Here is a 19398-nt window from a genome sequence, read left to right on the forward strand (position 1 = left end):
GTGGGGGGTCGGCGGCGGCCGGTGGAGCGGGGGAGAGGGTGCGGGGGGTGCTCGGCGGCGAGGGGGACCGGATCTGGCGAGGTGGGATAGCGATCGAGATGGAGGGGAATCGAGATCAAGTGTCCATGAAATTTAAAAACATTCATGAGTTCAAAAAGTGCCCATGAAATACAATCGAGAAATGAAGGCTACAATTTAAATACAATCGATCTTAGCTAGCTATCTGTTCACAATCTTCTTGCCCTTATTTTTTGTAAATGGAGTTCTTCTCTTGAACGGACGTCCTTTAGGTAGGGTGGTCATGTTTTCTTGTGGTGTATACTGATACTTCATCGTCGTCGTCATGTTCCATATTCGGGTCGCCGTACTTGTCGAAGTCTTGCTCATTGGCGACTCCATCCATTCCGATGATCTTCCTTTTGCCTCTCCTCACGACAACACGACTGGGCTTTGGCGGGTCGGTAATGAAGAAGCATTGGTCCACTTGGGAAGCCAGTACCCATGGCTCATTTTTTGCAGTGACGTTTGCGCCCGCGGTCTTGGATTTGGCTTTGGGTATAACCATGGTGGTGAAATACCGGTCTTCTTTTATGACGTTCTTGGCTCATCTGACATGGAACATCGGGACCTTCTCTCCAGCGTAGCTCAGCTCCCAAATCTCCTCGATCCTTCCGTAGTATCTGTCCTTGTCGTTACCGGTGTAGGATTCCATCGTTACCCCGGAGTTCTAAAAACCATCGCTCTTCATGTCCTTTCCCTCGGTGTAGAATGTGTAGCCGTTGATATCATACGCCTCATACGTCATCAGGTTGTGCTCGGCGCCCTGTGACAAGGCGAATATGAGTTGTTCTTCCGCGGAAGAATCCTCATGTAAAGGGTACGACAGAAGCTTCTGCTTGAACCAACGCATGAAACATGAGTTGTGCTCTTTGATTATATCTCCGTCCGTCCTCTGTTGGCCTCGGTCACTGTACGTCTTCTCAATAAAGGTTTTGTGCTCTATCACCCAAGGATCGACCACGTCTATGTGTTGTAGCGCGACTAGGTTTGCTCTTTCAAAGTAGGCGAGTCGACCCTCGAAGTCGACATGCATTTCGCGGCGACCCTCACGGTGACCCCATCCAGCGAGCCTGCCGAGGTGCCTGTTGACGGGCAGACCAACGGGGTTCTTGATGCCTAGATAATTCGTGCAGTAGGAGATGCACTCTTCGGTCAGAAAGGCCCTGGCTATGCTTCCCTCTGGACGTGACATGTTGTGAACGTATCCTTTGATGACACCATTCATCCTTTCGAACGGCATCATGCTGTGCAGGAACGTCGGCCCGAGTTGGATGATATCCTCCACGATATGGACCAGCAGATGCACCATAACGTCGAAGAATGCGGGCGGGAAGTACATCTCAAGCTCGCATAGTATCACCACGATCTCTTCCTGTAGCCTTCTGAGTTGCCTCACGCCAACCGACTTCCGAGAGATGATGTCGAAAAAGTTGCATAGGCCAAATAGCGTTTCACGGACGTGCGCGTCCATGATCCCACGGATTGCAACTGGAAGTATCTGCATCATCAGCACGTGACAGTCGTGAGACTTCATCCCGCTGAACTTCTCCTTCGCTGGGTCTAGTTATCTGCTTATCTTCCCCGTGTAACCATAAGGAAGTTTTACTCCTACGAGGCAGGTGAAAAACTGATTGATCTCCTCCTGACTTAGAGTGAAGCACGCGGGAGGGTAGTCATTTCCGGTCTTCTTGGCCTTTTTGCCTTTGCGACGACTTTCCGTGTCCTGCTTCGCCTCATCATCATCATCATTAGCGTGAAGCTCCTCCCAGATGCCCATTGATTTCAAGTCTGCCCTTGCTTTCGGCCCATCTTTGGTCCTCTCTGGCATGTTGAGCAGGGTACCTAGCAGACTCTCGCACACGTTCTTCGTGATATGCATGACATCAAGGCTGTGAGGCACACGGTGGATCTTCCAGTACGGCAAGTCCCAGAAAACAGACCTCGTTTTCCATACCTTCAGCAACGGCTCTGGCGCCTTTCGCTTCTTTCCCGGCTCTGGTGCCTTTTGCTTCTTTCCCGGCAGTGGGCAATCTTTCCAATTTTTCAACAGCTCGTCTATTTCCTCGCCGGTCCTTGTACGCGGGCGTCTTCGGGGTTCGGTTTCACCATCGAACAGATCCTTGCGTTTCCTCCACGGGTCATCGTCGCGAAGCCACCTTCGATGTCCCATGAACACGGTTTTCAAAGACTCAGGATCTCTATCTAGCTGGCGATACATTGTGTCATCCATGCACCTAACGCATCCAAAAAATCCATGGACCACCTGCCCCGCGAGATATCCGTAACCGAGATAATCGTGCATCGTCGTGAGCAGTGCGACTCTCATAGGGAAATATTCTTTGTCCGCAGCGTCCCACGTATTAGCTGGCATTTTCCATAGGGTGTCTAGCTCCTCTTTCAGCAGCCCCAGATACAGATTGATGTCGTTCCCTAGTTGTTTCGGCCCTTCAATTAGCATACTCATGTGAATGTACTTCCTCTTCATGCACAACCAGGGGGAAGGTTGTACATCCACACAAACACATGCCAGGTGCTATGTTTGCTTCTCTGGCTGCCAAAAGGATTGACTCCATCGGTGCTCGCGCCCAGCACGATGTTCCTTGGATCCTTCCCAAATTCTGGGTGTTCGAAGTTCAACGCTTGCCACTGGCTCCCATCCTTAGGGTGACTCAGCATCTTGTCTTCTTCATTTATCTCCGGATCATTTGCGTCATCTTCTCGCTTCTTCTCCTCCCTATCCGCGTGCCAACGCAGGAGCTTTGCTACCTTAGGGTCCGTGAAATACCGCTGCAGACGAGGAGTGATCGGAAAGTACCACACCGATTTTCGAGGAGCTTTCTTCCTCTTCTTGTATCGAGTGACGCCGCACACCGGACATATGGTAGACTCCACGTGCTCGTCCCGATAAATGATGCAATTTTTCATGCACACATGGTATTTCACGTGCGGTAAAACCAAAGGACACACGATTTTCTTCACCTCCTCGAAACTGGTCGGGCACTTGTTCCCCTTGGGAAGACGTTCATGACAGAATGACATGTTCTCGTCGAAGCATGCATCGGTCATTTTGTGTTTTACCTTCATCTCCAGAGCCATGAGTGTTACTTTCAGGCGGGTATCCTCGGCCCTGCATCCTTCATACAATGGAGTAACCGCATCTATCTCCAGTTGATCCAGCTTGGCTTTCTCTCGGGCGGCAGCTCTTGCGTTATCCGTCTGCTTGAGAAGCAGCTCTTGAATATGAGGGTCCTCCACCCAGCCCATCGATGGTCCATCATCGTCTGCTCCGCCGGCATCTTCATCTTCATGATCATGCCCTTCGTCTGCTCCGGCATCTTCCTCATCATCATGTCCGGCATCTTCTACATGATGACTGTGTACAGCATCACCGTCGTGATCATGTCCTGGAGATGCTTCGTCTTCTTGCCCGCCCGAGCCGCGGTGGTTGTCTTGCTGCCCTTCCTCATTTCTTGCCCGGCCCCCATGGACGACTTCATAGTCATCTTCATCACCTTGCCATCGATAGCCATCCATGAAACCACGCAAGAGCAGGTGGTCCCGCACCTGCCCGGAATCCGGGTCCGTAATAAGGCTTTTCAGCTTGCATCTTCGACATAGACATCTTATCTCTGTCTCATTCTTTTGAAGCATCTCGGCCTTCGCGGAGCTCAAAAACCTATTCACGATGCCTTCGGTCATCGTGCGGACCATTGTCGCCTGCGGGGTAGAGCAAAATGATATTTTAGAACCAAGAAAAAATTTGGCATGACTTTCCCTAAAAATAGGACCAAAAAGAATGCGTAGTGCCAAAATTCTCGCCGAAACGGAAATGAATCAACATTCTGGCAAAATATTGGCAACTATCACATTTCAAATACCGGTACCTGCAAACACAAACATATATGCAACACCACAAACATACATAGATCTAGCTAGGCCACAAAAAGTGCATGTGCACATTGTTGGACTGAGAACAACATAAAGATAGCTTCCCCCCTTACTTACCTATCAAAAAAGGTAATTTAACCACTTAATTTGGATGAATCTATGGTGCAAATGAGGTGAGGAGGAGGAGGCAGCCGAGACTAGATTGGAGGAGGAGGTGGAGAGAATGAAGTGGGGAAAGTGAGTGGGTAGGTGTGGCTGTCCAAAATATCTTGTTGGTCCCAGGTTACTAATGGCGCACGACCTGAAAATGCGCCATTAGTAACCCTGGTTACTAATGGCGCACCTGCTGGTGGTACGCCATTAGTAGTTTTGCAAAAAATAAAAATAATATATATATACTAATGGTGCACCATGGCATAGTGCGCCATTACTAGTTTAAACTAGTAATGGCGCGCTACGCCACGGTGCGCCATTAGTAGTTTTGCAAAAAAAGAATAAAAAAATACAGTAGTGGCGAACTGTGTGGCTGGTGCGCCATTACTAGTTAGAACTAGTAATGGCGCACTGTGCCTGAATGCGCCATTAGTATGTTTGGAAAAATGAAAAAAAATACTAGTGGCACACCATGTGTCTGGTGCGCCATTAGGTTCTTCCACACTAATGGCGCACCTGCACATGGTGCGCCACTGCTATATAGTAGTGGCGCACCACATGTCAGGTGCGCCATTAGTATCCATTTCATCTATAGCCCTTTTCCTAGTAGTGACACAACATCATCTTCATTGAAGGCAACTTTATATGCTCTATTTCTTAAACATGGCCTATCTATCCATAGAGTGCGGGGCCAAGGATACGATGGAGCATCGAACATCAGAGGTGAATTCCATGGGCTACAAAGAAGGGTACTAGATGAGAATCCTTATGCTTTTTATATTCATTGCTTTGCCCATTTGTTGCAGTTAGTGGTAGTTGTTGTTGCCAAGTGTTGTTCTTCTGTCTTGGATTTCTTTAGCTACACTTCTATGATTGTCAATAGTGTTAATGATTCTTGCAAGCGACATGATCAGTTTGCCCACGCACACCATGATAATCTTGTGCAAAAATTGGAGAGTGGAGAATTTTTTACAAGGAGAGGGAAGAACCAACGAACTAACCTTACAAGACCCGGTGATACTAGGTGGGGCTCACATCACAAAACCTTGTGTCGTCTTCATCAGATGTAGTATGCAGTGCTAGAGGTATTGGAAAATATGTCTGATGATGCCACTAACACATCACAAAAAACACATCACGAGGTTTGATACGTCATATGGAGAGCTTTGAGTTTGTGTTTATACTGCATCTAATGATCAAATTGTTGGAAAAAACTAATGATCTATCATAGTGCTTGCAAAAAAAGAACCAGAACATTGTTCGTGCTATGGGCTTGATTCGGACCACATTACAGAAACTTATTGAGATGAGGCATCACGGTTGGGATGAGTTATTTGAAGAGGTAAATGCCTTTTTTCTCCAACATAACATCATTATTCCAAACATGATGGAAAAATTAGCTATCGGGGGCGTTCCAGAGGTCGCGGTGGCCAATTGGTAACTCACTTGCATTATTACAATCATGAAATATTTAATGTGGTGCTTGACCAGATTATTGTTGAGTTCAACAATCGCTTTGCTGAGAAATCTACTCAACTATTGAGATGCATTGCTTGTCTTGACCCAAGAAATTCTTTGCCAACTTTGATATAAATAAGCTGGTTGAACTTGCTCAGATGTATGGTGCTGATTTCTCGGAATATGAGTGCAGAGTTCTTAGGGACCAACTTGAGACATTTGTCACTGAAGCTAGAGCTGATACTGAATTTTTAAGATGCATTGATCTTGGCCAGCTTGCTATGAAGATGGTTCAAACAGATAGGCACACACATTTTCAATTAGTATCTCGTCTCATTGAATTGGCCTTGATTCTGCCTGTCGCTACAGCAACTGTCGTGGAATTGTCATGGAAGATGTCCTAGTGAAAGGACTTAGTTGTAGGGCCATCGCAACTAGGAACCTTAAAGGGGTTAATCGGGACAAAGGACATGAGAGGTTTATACTGGTTCGGCCCCTTGCGGTGAAGGTAAGGCCTAGTCCAGTTGATGTTGTATTGCTAGGTTTCGATGACCAAGGAGCGAATCTGCTAGCTTGGCTATCAGTCTGTTGTTTCTTGTCCTAAGCCGCCGCCGGGTCATCCCCTTATATACACGGGTTGATGCCTGGCGGCCTATAGAATCCCGGCCGGCTCATAAAACGTGTCTGGCTCGGTGACTTCCTTTATATGCCTTTCTTTACAAGTCTTTCTTTACACATGACGGTTTACAATATTGGGCCTTAAGCCGCCTCTGGGCTTACGCCTTCTACAATTCTTAATAAACTATCACCTTGAATATTACTGGGCTTCTCTTCATAACCCGCCATTAGGGTTGACCCGCCCCCTCCTGGGCGGGTCATACCTAAAAGTTATATTCCCAACATTAGGCCCCAGGTTGATTTAAACCTTGTTCTTGTCAACCTTCAACATTTAGATGAAATCCATCTTCCTTTGTTTGTAAAAGCTTTGTAACTCGCCATGACGTCATCTTCTGAAAATATGAAAGCCTGCTATGATGTCATCTCCAATGGATCTTTATCCTTAAATGTCTTTCGAGAATCGAGGCATCCATTTAGCTGGATAATCATTATTTGGGTCTTCTGTCAGGACCCCGATTCTAAGTCACACCGATCTAGCCTGTAACACCTCATATTACTTTGCGGCCGCACGCACGGTATTCCCACGGGTGTCGCCTTACCATGGCCCGAGACCGTTTGCGCCTTTTGGCTCACGTATATGATAGTGTCGCTAGCATCCATATGACAGAGAACCCGGGCCAACATGACTAGTCATGAACCCAAAGTGGCACTAACTTACGGGAACAGGAATACATGAATCAACATCGAGCATGTCGGTCAGCAGCGTGTGAATCCGGGCTATAGCACTGGGCTAACAGGACTCTGGTAACCCGGGCTGTAGCAGGCTAGGAAGGACTCCGGATGTCACCGCGTGACATTTCCCCGAAGGGACAGACACAGGAACGAAGTGAAACACATGCCGGCCAGTCAAGTGTCCTGAGCAGTAGTGCTGGGCTAGCAGGACTCTGGTGAACCAGGCTGTAGCGGACTACTATGGCTCATGGAAGCACAAGACTACATTTCCCCATAAGAGAGGCTACCAAGGATAAACAACTAGGTTGTCGGATCCCACACATACCAAGCACTTCAATCATACACACAATATGCTCGATATGTGTAAATATAACATGGCATCACAACATAACTCTACGACTCAAGTATTTATTCATTAGGCTCCGAGGAGCGAGATATTACAAACATGGGTCTCACGACCCAACATTCAGAGCATACAAGTCAAAGCACATGTGGAAGCTTAACATGTCTGAGTACAGACATCTAGAAATGAAAAAGGCTGAGAAGCATGACTATCTACAAGACCCTCCCAAGGTACAAGATCGTAGCTGAGGTAACGAGCTAAACGTCGAAGTCCAAGCGGAACTACTAGCGGGACTGAAGTCTCTCTGCAAAACATAAATTAAGCAAACATGAGTACAAATGTACCCAGCAAGACTTACATCAGAACTAACTACATATGCATCAGTATCAACAAAGGGGGTGGTGGAGTTTAACTACAGCAGGCCAGCTTTGACTCGGTGGCTATCCTGAACTACGACTGCAAGTAACTCTTTGAGGTGGCGCACACGAGTCCACATATTCACCATATCAATACTCCACTATGGATCCGCTCCCGTCTCCCTACGAGAAGGCCATCCATAGCACTCATGCTTATCTTGCGCATTTTAGAGTATCCACTTCCACTTGTCTATGAACTATGCAGGGGGTCCAAGTTTCCATATCCGAGGAATCCGGCTATTCGAATAGATAATGATAACCCTGCAGGGGTGTACTTCTTCACACACGCTCTCGCCACTTATCGCCCTGTACACGTCATGTACCTCGGCAACCTTCAAGCGGAAGCCGGGCGAGGGAGTCGACCACGACCTGACTAACCAACAAGTCTCTCGTCTAGGTTTATCGCCTATTCGGGTTCCATCCGCAAGGAGATCCGGCCGGGGTGTCGCTCGCGGCCCCAAATGATGTGTGCAGGGTTCCCAAGCCCACCATCCGGGTGCCACTTGGTACACCATGCCACTGTGCCTAGTCTGTCCCAAGCCCACCTGTACTGGGTGCCACTTGGTAGACTACTAACACTACCTACAAGCACCAGAAACTAGTTGCAACTCCTGGACAGAGATCGAGTTGATTAATAAGCTGAGAGGGGCCGAGTTACCGGAACCCAATGTGTGGTAGTAACTGTTCATGGATCACAAACACAAAACTCAGTTCCTGAGGACGGCTGCAATGAGACAACCCACCATGTACTCCTACATGGCCTCTCACCGCTACCTTTACCAAATCGTGTTCACACACTTAGCTCACACACAGTAGGACATGTTCAACACCATTCCAAATCATCCCCGATGAATCAGACCTGACTCAACTCTAAGCAGTAGCAGGCATGAGAAACAACATGAATGAGTAGGCACATCAGGGCTCAAGCAACTCCTACTCATACTAGTGGGTTTCATCTATTTACTGTGGCAATGACAGGTCATGCAGAGGAAAGGGTTCAGCTACCGCAGCATGTAACAGTTGAATTATTGTTGTCCTAATGCAGTAAAAGAGAGCAGGAGCGAGAGAGTGGGATCATATCGGAATGAACAAGGGGGGTTTTGCTTGCCTGGCACTTCTGAAGATAACATTGAGTCTTCATCAGTGTCAACGATCACACCGTCGGAGCAGCGTCTACCGAGAGGGGACAATTTCCGGCAAACAAGGAAGAGCACAATCAATGCAATGCACAATATGATGCATGATCATGGCATGACAATATGTTGTGATTTGAGCTAATGCAACTAGTAACAGAAAGGTTTTGGGTTGATTTGAACTCAAGGTTCATATTCAAATTCAAACTATGAATTCAAATAGAGCATTATCATGTTTTGGACTAAACAGTGAGGTTAACTTGCTCAAACATGCATGAAAATGCCATAAACAGATTCCTTGGATTTTTCTGATAATTTTTCATATATAAATTATTTCATTTGGAGATACGGTTGAATTTCTATGATTTTTAGAAGTTTTGGCTATTTTCTGAAATAAATAAATCATTTAAAATTTATTTAAATTCCAGAAAAGGATTACTGCGTCAACATGATGTGACTGTGACATCAGCAAGTCAACTGTGACTGGCCAGGTCAAACCTGACCAGTGGGGTCCACTGGTTAGTGACCCAGGGCTGCCTAGGGTCACAGACGGGTGGGGTCGGGTCAAAGGACACGTCAGCATAGTCAACTAACACGTGGGCCCACTGCAATTAGATTTAACCTTAATCTATTTTAGTTAGCCAGTTAATTAGGCGGTGGGACCCGGCTGTCATTGACTCCAGGGGGTAGTTAGTAGGGTGCTTAGGCACTAATGGCCGGTTACATCGGCGGTTAGCCGCCGGCGACCATAGCCGACGGCGGAGGTACTCCGGCCGGCCGATTTCGGCGGCCGTTCGAAGCGCGGCTAGGCTCTTCCGAAAGCCCGCAGAGAGGTGCGTCGGGTGGTGCAAGTGGCAGCTGCAGGGGAGGGCTGTAGCGTCGTCGGCGTCGAGGTGGGCGGGCGGCGGCGCTCGGGCGGATGCGAGCAATGGTGCTACGGGGCACGAGCGAGCAAGGTGAAGGTCTAGGAAACCTCCTGGGATCACCAGGAGCTTGATGCGGTGCGAAGGCGCGGCTGTATCGAGCACAGACCACGACGGCAGCAAGGCAGGCGGCGGCCGGAGCTCGGCGTCCGTGCAGCTAGGGCCTAGAGGACGCGGAGAGGCCGGGGAAGAGGGGGAGTCGAAGCGGGCGCTCATAGGGAACACGCAGGGATGGTCAGTGAGCTCGTGGGCGCGATGGAGGCAGTGAATCGGCGATGGCGACCGATGGTGCAGAGAGATGATGTGGTGCTCGATGGCATCTCTTCGGGGCACCCTGGCTCACGATCTGCATCGAGGTGACTTCTCGGTCGATTGCGGAGCTCCCAGAACGGAATTGTGGCGTCTCATCGGCAGTGGCACGTGAACGACGTACGGTGTCCATGGCTGCTCTCTGTTGGTGCTCGGGGAAGAAGCTAGAGGAGAGGGAGAGAGTTCCAGGTTGAGGGGAAAGGCAGAGGGGTCTGCGGGGCGTCTCCAGCGCATGGATCGGGACGAGAGGGGAAACAGGAGGTGGCGAGGCGACGTGACCGCGGTCGGCTGTGACGCGGGCACGTAGCAGCTTTTGGGCGAGGGGAGGAAGACGACGGGCGAGGTGCTGGTGGGGTGGGCCACTAGTGGCCTGGCGCTGGGCCGCGTAGGTAAGTTTGCTCCAGGTGAGCCTCCGTCTGTTTTATTTACTGTTTTCTAATATTTCAATTCTGTTTTGATTTGATTCACAGACCAAATCATTTAGTAGCTTCTGAAAGTATTTATGTGGCTTGATGCAATATATTCAAAGCCACTCACAGGTTTTCAGGATTATTGGACTTGCAATTCTTTTATAGAAGAATTAAATCCAACTCAAATATTTATTGATTTAAATCCAAATGGCCAAAATAATTCCTCAAAAATGTTCCATATTTTTGGTTTGGACCAAAACCCTTGGCATAAATATTAAACACCATTGGGGAGAATTTTGGAAACATTGGATGCATTTCCAGTGTTATTTGCCCTTCTTTTAATTAAAATTTTGAGGTTTTCAAATTTCCTCAATTCAAGTTTCTTGAATTTAAACATGATGCGGATGCTTATGAAACTAATTGCAATCAAATTCTAGGGCTGTGACATCTTCCTCGATTTTCACGCCTGCCTGCTCGCTTATCCCCTTATAAATAGGCACGACCAGGTCTTTCCTCATTCTTCCCTTTATTCATCTTCTTCCTCTCGCAACCCTACTGCCGCCCGAGCTCCACCACCGTCGCAGAGCACCTCGTCTTCCTTGACCTCGGCCGCTGCATCAACCTGAATCGATGCAGAGAACGGCGGCGACCTTCCACATAAGATCCGTGGTTGTAAGTGTTCACCTTCCTGCTCCTTAGATCCGCATTAGGGTTTCTAGGTTTCTATGTGTTCTTCATAGTTCATCATAGTTGCTTCGTGGTTCCTCCTCCGCAGCCTCTTCTGATCCAAAAAGGAACACATAACTCGTGCGGTAGTTGTTTGGCATCCATTTTTTATACTAGTAGATCCCTTTTTCCTGTATAGAGGCCTCATTATAACTCACGAACTCATCTGTACCAGATTTTTAGGTCTAGAATATTTTCTTTTCTGAACAGCCATTTGATCCGAAATAATAGTGACAGCTTGGTAAACTTGTTTGTGTCAACACTTAGCCAATTCTGTTTCTGGCAACCTTCGAATACTTTTTAGTCATGGCGGCTTATGACTCTGGCTTATTTTACCTTTATATGTCATTAGCTCTTATTTAAGCTGCCATTATTCATTTGTATCATGAACCTCTAACTTCATCAATAAATTGAATCGACAAATTATTTTCTTTTCAGCCTGCCCTTTCATCATGCCGTCCAAAGCGCCAATAGTCTGCAACTGGGTCCCTTCCACAGTTACTGAGGATACCTTGAAGGAATTTCTCACCATAGGATTTTTGCCAAAGAAAAACATTATATCTTATCGTGCTCCTGACCCGGACGAAGAACGGCATCAGCCCAAAGACGGTGAAGTTATCATTTTCACTGATCACATGAACCGGGGCTTCTCACCACCCGGCTCAAAGTTCTTCCGAGACGTTCTGCATTTTTTCAAGCTTCGTCCACAAGATATTGGACCCAACTCTATATCCAATATCTGCAATTTTCAAGTTCTTTGTGAGATATATCTTCAAGAAGAGCCAACCGTGGAACTCTTCAGAGAATACTTTTATCTGAACCGCCAGAACGAATGCACCAATGGCCTTAGTCTCGAGCTTGGTGGAATCTCAATTTAGCGTCGACAGGGCGCCATCTTTCCCTTAGTAGTCTTACCGAGTCATCCCAAAGATTGGAATCAGACCTAGTTCTACTGCCAAGATACGTCATCGGCCAATTAAAAACCACTACCTGGTTATCACGCGGAGCGTCTAGATTCCAAGTTTGTGCTCCCTGATAAGCTTACTGCTGCTGAACGCAAGAGGCTTATTCCATCTATTAAAAGGATTCAAGCTTTATTGGGGAATGGCTTAACCGGAGTTTACTTGGTCCGTTGCTGGATCTCGTGGCGGGTCATCCCTCTAAGCCGCCGATCCAAGTTAATGTATGAATATGGCAGAGGCCCAGATGACTCTCTGTGTTATAGCTCTGTTCAATTGACTGAAGAAGACATTGTTGCAATGTCAACCATCCTTGTGAACGGCAAATACGAGGACTATAGTAAGGTTGGGTTAAATCCCTTCTGCAAACTTAACCCGGCACCAGAGGTGAAAACTCCTGACCTCTTTCTCTTTTTTTGTTTTCCTTCGTAGTTTAAATACTTGCATGACCTTTTAACCTGTTTATTTGTTTACAGGCCAAATATGACTTCTGGAAGGCCAAGTATGAGCATGAAGCTGCCAAGAAGGCTAGAGCCGCTGCCATAGCCGCCAGAAGAACGACCCGGAAGCCCAAGAAGAAGAAGACTGCATCTGACATGTTCCAGCTGGATGATACTTCTGAGTCAGAGGTAGCCCTTGACTCCCTTGGCCAGTTTTTTAACTACCTTATTGACACTGACTATTGCTAGGACGACACGGGCGCCAGCCAGGCCGTGGAAAAAGAGGTAACTATTTCCTCCGACTCAGCCCCTTTGCCAAGACAGAAACTTCGACTCGTAACCCGGAAAGTAAGGTTTTCGCACCCTATGGCTTATCTAGACCCTCATTTTCTTTTGAAAAAGCAGCAACATGAGAGCCGCCGTCAGGCCCGGACTAATGACGACGATGAACCGCCTTCCGACTACAAGAAACTCCTCGAAAATGCCAGAATGAGTTTTCTTTCATCGTTGTCTTTTACTTCCATTAATGGATCTATTCCCTTGCATCACTAACTTTATTTTACCTTTGCAAGAGGTTTCTCGCTCTTCTGGCGACTCATCACAAACTCAATTTCCGGCTTCCAAGACTGCCCCTAGGTAAGGACAATCATCTTTCTTCTGCATTTTAAAAAAAACTGCATTATTATACTAACTTTCTCATAAAATCTTTCTTAGCGGTCAAGCCAAATCCAAGAAGGCCAAAGTGACTAAGCCGACAGAAAACCCGAAAGTTCCTGCACCTGAGCCGGCCATGCCAACTTCTCCCTCTCAAACTGAAGCACCAGAAGACCCGGCTGTTCATACTCAATTGGACCCTCCTGAGTTGTCAGCCGATGAGGCCACCCTTAATACGACCATTACTGAACCATCTAGCTCAGCTAACCCGCCAACAACTTCTGATACCGACGTTTTGATTACCGGTAGCCGGTTTGTTGAACCGGGGACCCCCACTGTATTAGCCTGGCATACTGCTAAACAAGAGGCTTTACAGAAGCAGAAAGTGCGGTTTGATATCTCCCATTATGCTCACCTCAATGTCAATGATGTACTGTCCGGCTATCTCGGTCATGTGCACTCCAGCCGTGACTCAGGAAATCAAGATGGTCAAACAATTGCAGCTAAAATATGAGGTATGTTCTCCGGTTTACTTATACTCTGCCAGCCCCCAAGTCTTCAGATGATGAACTTAAATGATCTATAGACTTTTATGATATAAGTTGATACTTCGTCTCTAGATTTTTCGAAAGTCCAATAAAGTAGCATAAACTTCACCTGTAGTCCCCAAGGGCCGGCTCAATTTATTGTAAATGAACTGGTACTTAATTGCATAACTGTCTTTTTCTAGTTCCAATAAGTATTGTGATCCGGCTCAATCTTGAAAAACTTTCTAAATATCATGCATTAGCCCCCAAGTGCCAAGCTTTGTTACTTTGTAAAACCCTTGGGACTTGCAACATATAGAAGTCATAAAAATTGCTTTGGCAGACATTAGCCCCCAAGTGTCAAGTGGTATTGTGGTGCAAAGTACTTGAGACTTGAACCTGTATAAGTTTTAGTTTAAGTCTTGACACACCTGTGAATATTTTTGTAACATCCCAAAATTCTAAATTTTGGAATGTTATAATAAATAGATAGATTGATTGATTGTTTGATTGTTGTGTGATTGATTGATTGAAATTCGAAACTTTTGAAAGTTAAATGAGAGGGAATAAAAGGACTTTCCCAAACTTTCATCTTTTTCTTTTGATCCCCGTGAATTCAAATTCTTTTCATCACAAAACCCTGGAGAGAAGATGACATGACTTCTTCCATTTATTTAAATGACAAGGGGTGTTGAAAATATTTGAATTTCATCTGGAAAATATTTCCAATTCAGAAACTTCAAGCAACTCAATGATTTTCATGAGAGAAGATAAAATGACTTCTTCAAAATATATGACATATGAGTTGGAAGTTAAAAGGATCAAATTCAAAGTCCTTTTGGAATTTATTTTTCCATTTGGAGTTATTTGAGTTTTATTCAAATTATTTTTCTCTAAAAACAAAATACATGGAAAATAAGGTAACATGATTCCCTACAATAGAAAATTGGAGAAAAATTAATTTGAAATCATTTTGGTATTTTTAAAATGATTATTATTGGATTTTATTAGAGCAGGAGCACTGTTTGAATTATTAGAATTTATCTGTATTTTATTTAATGCAAGAAAGATGTTCATGTTATAGAAAATCTTTTTCTGAAAATTTTGATATATTATATGCCCATATAATATTTTATTTATTTTGCTTTTATTATTTTTATTTGTCTAGAAATGTTTTTTAAAAAAAAACCTTGCCCCTGACTGGGCCGGCCCAGCTAGCCAGCCAGGCCCAGCCCAGCTGCCGTCGTCCCCGACAGGGACTCCTACCCGAGTCCATGTCGCCACCGCCGCTCGTCGTGGCCAACCCGGCCAGCTCCGCTTCGCCTTGCCCCTCCTCCCATAAATACCGGGCACCCGGGCCCCCTGGACCCTGATCCGCCGCCGCCCTCTCTCTCCCGCGCCGCCGCCGCCACAGATCGCCACCGCCGCCGCAGCTTCGCCGCTCCGCCTCCCTGCCCCGCACCCCCGCCGCCGCCTGCCGCTCCTTGGCCCGCGCCGCTCGCCGCCTCCCGCAGCCGCCCGCCACACGCCAGAGCCGTCGCTCGCCTTGCCCGCGCGCCGCCGCGCCGGAGAGCGCCGCCCTCGCCGGAGCTTGCTGCCGCCGCCGACCGACGCGAGAAAAGCCGCCGGAAAACGCCCCATCGTTGAACCACCAAGAACCGGGGTAAAAACCGTCGTCGACCGGTCCGATCCAAATCGGTTTTTTCTAATAAACCGTTTTTATTACTATTTAGCGGATGTTCTCTATTAAGATCTCTTTAGCGAACGGTTTTCGTCTTGTATGCCTCTGTAGTGAGCGTTCGCTTGATAGGATTTTTTTTTCTGCCATGGACTCGTTTGTGATTAAAAGTTCTACAGATTAGTCCCTAATCTTCAAACCCTCACAACTTTTTACTCGTTTGTCCAAATCCAACGAAACCAACGCCCACTTCTTCGTTATGATCCCCTCTATCCAGTAATCCAGCCCAAACATGTTTTTGAAATTTTCAAATTTCGAATTCTGTTCAGATTTATATTCAAACTTTGTTTGATCATAATTTGAGTTTCGTAACACCGTTTGAGTTGATTCTTTTTGCAAATCGAAGCTCTTGACCTAAACTTTTTGATAAGGCCAAATTCACATAATTTTGGTACTGTTAGAAATTGTTTTATGTTGCAAGAGCTATTTGCTTGGTTTTGATGTTTTCCGAATCGACTTCTTCAATCTTTCTGGTCTTTTGAGTGATTGCTTATGTGTGTGTTACTATTACTTGCTTACGATAGATTGACCGGAGTGTGACGAGTAGAACTATCAAGAGTTATGAGTGCGAATCATCTTCATCAACATTGCAGGCAAGTTCACACTTTGATCATATCCCTATCATACCCAGTTTTTATTGCATTAGATCAATCCTCAAACATTGCATGGTTAGGATCTAATTAAATTGTGGGATGGGAAGTAGTTGAGGTAGTACCTATTACCTGTTTATTATCAAACCCTTGAGAGTTACTATTATGTTATGCTTACATTGCTATGCTATGCTCGTAGACATGGATTGGGTTTTGAGAGTATTCATGACAGAGGTGAGATTGTTAATTAATGGTTTACTTAAGGTGGCAACTCAAACACACATCTGGGTGGATTGAGGCACCTGGTTATTCCAGGATTGCCTGACTAGGCACCTGGGTAGACTAGGATTTCCTGTTTTTATTATGGATCGCCACCCAGGCTCAAAGGGATCATGAGATTATTCATACTAGAAACTTCCGTGTGCAGCCACAAGCTATTATGGGCTCTAGCATAGTTGATTAAGTCGAGCGAACTCTTACAGGGTAGACTAGCAGATGTAGGGGAAAGTAGGTGTAACGGTCTATCCATCGTAAGGTGCTAGCTCTTCTGAAAGACTGTGTCTCGGTCATCCGTCTTCTCAAACACCATGTAGTGCGAGAAACCAAATGGAGGCGATCGAGTCTTGTGGGGAAAAGTGCACAAACCTCTGCAGGGTGTATAAACTAATCATGGTTAGCTGTGTCCCCGGTTATGGACATCTTGAGTATCTAGTACCTGGATTATCATGTGAATCTCATCATATTACTTTAAATTAAGTTTGTTGGGTTTAATGATGTTATTTAATTGGGATTGAGAATGCTGTCAACCATTCTCAATGTTCAACAACCACCATGATAGTTAAATAAAATTTATTCCTTTGCAGTAGGGAAAAATTGGCTTTTCGCAAAAACCTTATAACCATAGAGCTTTTCCACCAGCCATATATGCATGTAGTGATGGCCATTGTTCATCATTTCTCTCTGTGGTGTGAATTTGCCAGTACATTCAATGTACTGACCCTTTGTGGCTGCAACGTCTCATGTTGCAGGATTATCTTACGACGAGTAAGTGATACATTAGGGTTACGATTTCTACACTCAACTTTGCCATTGGTGTTGATGGGAATCCACAACCTTGTTACTTTCGCTATTTGGATCAAGGTAATAGTATTTACGTTACTTTATACATGTGATTTACCTCTGTTATAAATCCTCGAGTACTGTGTGTGTCAGCATACCGATCCAGGGATGACACTTAAGCACAGAGACTTGATCCATTCGGGTCGGGTCGCTACAGTTTTGTAGAACGCCCTATCTGAATTGGGTTCTCAATTGATGGATGCCAAGACCCGGCTGGCGGAGCAGGAGACAGAGATAAAGACCACTGACTCTAAACTCCAATTGAGCCTCTCTGAATCTGAGAAACTGAAGAGCAGCTTAGCTGCAAAAAAGAAATCCTGGGCCGAAGAAAAGACGTTGTTGATACAACGCGTTGAGACAGCTGAGGCGGCTCCTGTGGAGGCTACTACAGAGCTCACCGGTTTAAAAAACCGGGTGTCTCACATGGTCTCCGCCATCTTCGGTGAGTTATTTGCATAAGTCCCTTATACTCTATTTTTACCAAGAATATAAACCGCCTGCTTAACCTTTATTAAAATACTTACAGGTCCGTGGAGTAACAACCTGAGCCAGGACAGTGTGACAAAGCTGAAGGTGGTTTATACCTTGGTGGAACAACTTTATACGGGGGCTCAACTGGCGCTTGCTGCTATCTCTCCTGCCAACCAAGGATTCAATCGCCTAAGTGATGTTTTGAAGAAGTTATCGATCTTACCCTCCAGGTTTCAAGAGGTCAAACGATCCTGTGACAGAGCTGGAGCCCTGACTGCCCTGAGCCGCTCCAAAACCTGGGTGCCGGATTTAGACCCGGTAGACGTGGCTAAGGGGTACCCTACCGTGAAGGAAGACGGGACTCCATTTGAGCAAGATGACTTTATTGCATGCGTGAGGGGGGTTCGTCCTCAAGCTACCATTCTTGGAGAGGAGACCAACATTGACAAATATCAGCTGGGTTTTGATATGGAGAATAAGAAGATGGCGACTCCCTCTTATAAGGTGACAGATCTTATCCCGCCGATTCGCCAACACACTTTTGCCCCGAAAGTCGACCCAGTCGGCCTGATTGACGATGAAGCGCAGGTTCATTGCTCTGAACGGCTTTGACTGGTACAATCCCAGCTTCCAACCAGTAGAGGGAGGTAAACCGGCAAGGGGAGAGTCATAACCATCTTTTGGGATTTCAAAGCCTTGTAATAGATTAGTTTGAAAACTACATGTTCTTCATATGCCATCATGCATAAAATGTTGCATATGACTCTTTCCCAATGATGTCAATATATATATGCAGCACATCCGTGATTACATCCGCAATGTTTAACTCTGTTCCTGTAAAAAATTAAAAAAGTTGTCCTGGCGGTTTAGCACCGGACAGGTCAAAACACCCGGTATATGACTATGAAATTATCATAGTGGAAAAAACAGAACCAGATGTAAGATAAACAAGGCTGAAAATACCTTTGATTAACGAAAAACACAGAGAAACCTATTCATGAATGACACTGTCATACCTGTGTTCTTTGAATCTGGACTGCCGGTTTACATGACCCGGATGACGAGGTTGATAACCCAATCTTTTGTAGAAGTCAATACTCCCATGTCTTGATGATTGTTATGCCTTGGAAACTCATTGTGAAATAACCGAGCCGCTTTAATTTGAAACCATACTGACAGTTAGATTTGAGATGATAAAAAACAGCAAGACAAAAACACTAGGCTTCAGACAATGTAAATCAAAACATTTAAATAAAAACTGGAGGCTTTTGATTCGAATACAATCAGTAAACCGGACCAAAGGGGTTAAGCTAAGATTCGAATACGATCATATAGCCCCCAGTGGCTTTGGCGTTGCGCCGATCAAGAGGGTACCAACAGCTCTGTTCTCTTTGGTTCGAATACGACCTACATTTGAACAGGACACCCCCAAATGACCTTGAGAGGTTTTTAACGACCCTGATTCGAATACAATCCAAGTCGGACCCAAAAGGGGTTAGGCTATGATTCGGATACGATCAAGAAGCCCCCTAGTGAGTTTGGCTTTGAGCCGATCAAGAAGGTTACGACAGCTATGTTCTCTTTGGTTCGAATATGACCTATGTTTGAACAGGAAGCCCCCAAGTGACCATGAGGTTTACATCTAGATTCGAATACGATCATGAGCCGGACCAAAAGGGTTAAGCTAGATTCGGATACGATCAACCCCCTATTGTTCATTTTAAATAATGA

Source organism: Triticum dicoccoides, chromosome 3A, assembly GCF_002162155.2.
Source record: "Triticum dicoccoides isolate Atlit2015 ecotype Zavitan chromosome 3A, WEW_v2.0, whole genome shotgun sequence".
NCBI classification, from domain to species: domain Eukaryota; kingdom Viridiplantae; phylum Streptophyta; class Magnoliopsida; order Poales; family Poaceae; genus Triticum; species Triticum dicoccoides.